Below are 511 nucleotides of genomic sequence, written 5' to 3' on the forward strand. Positions count from 1 at the left end.
CAAAAGCCCGTCAGCAAAAGCCTACAGCACCCGGTATTCCCAGGAGGTCTCCCATCCAAGTACTAACCAGGCCCGACCCTGCTTAGCTTCCGAGATCGGACGAGATCGGGCGTTGCCAGGGTGGGATGGCCATAGACGCTGTGTGCTCCTGCTCCGGCCCTCTTCCCGCCTGCACACCACTGACACCACCCGCCACACAACGGGAAAAGTGCCGCCTCAGCCACCAACAAAAGGCGCAAGCCAACGGAATCCACGACTCCCCGCACCTCACCATCCAACGCTACATCCCGGATCCACCCTGACTACGGCTTACGACATCCCACAACACCCACCCGAGCCAAGCCAGCGTGACACCACGGCATTAGCAACCCTGCAGCGGCCCTCTTCACGGCACCGCACGCGCCCGCACACACACACACACACGCACACACGCACACGCACACAAACACACACACGCCTCCTCCGCCCTTCCAAACATACTCAAACACCGACCGCCCCCCACCCCAACATC

General features: G+C 61.8%; 1 non-coding gene across 1 annotated transcript; it reads right to left on the bottom strand.

The window, feature by feature from the left end:
• Positions 1–18: 18 nt before the first annotated feature.
• LOC116217625 lies at positions 19–137 on the bottom strand. Its single transcript, XR_004162323.1, has one exon. It is a non-coding gene; the product is annotated as a 5S ribosomal RNA (ribosomal RNA).
• Positions 138–511: the final 374 nt, after the last annotated feature.

Source organism: Meleagris gallopavo, unplaced genomic scaffold (genome assembly GCF_000146605.3).
Source record: "Meleagris gallopavo isolate NT-WF06-2002-E0010 breed Aviagen turkey brand Nicholas breeding stock unplaced genomic scaffold, Turkey_5.1 ChrUn_random_7180001849980, whole genome shotgun sequence".
In the NCBI taxonomy this organism is placed as follows: Eukaryota; Metazoa; Chordata; class Aves; order Galliformes; family Phasianidae; genus Meleagris; species Meleagris gallopavo.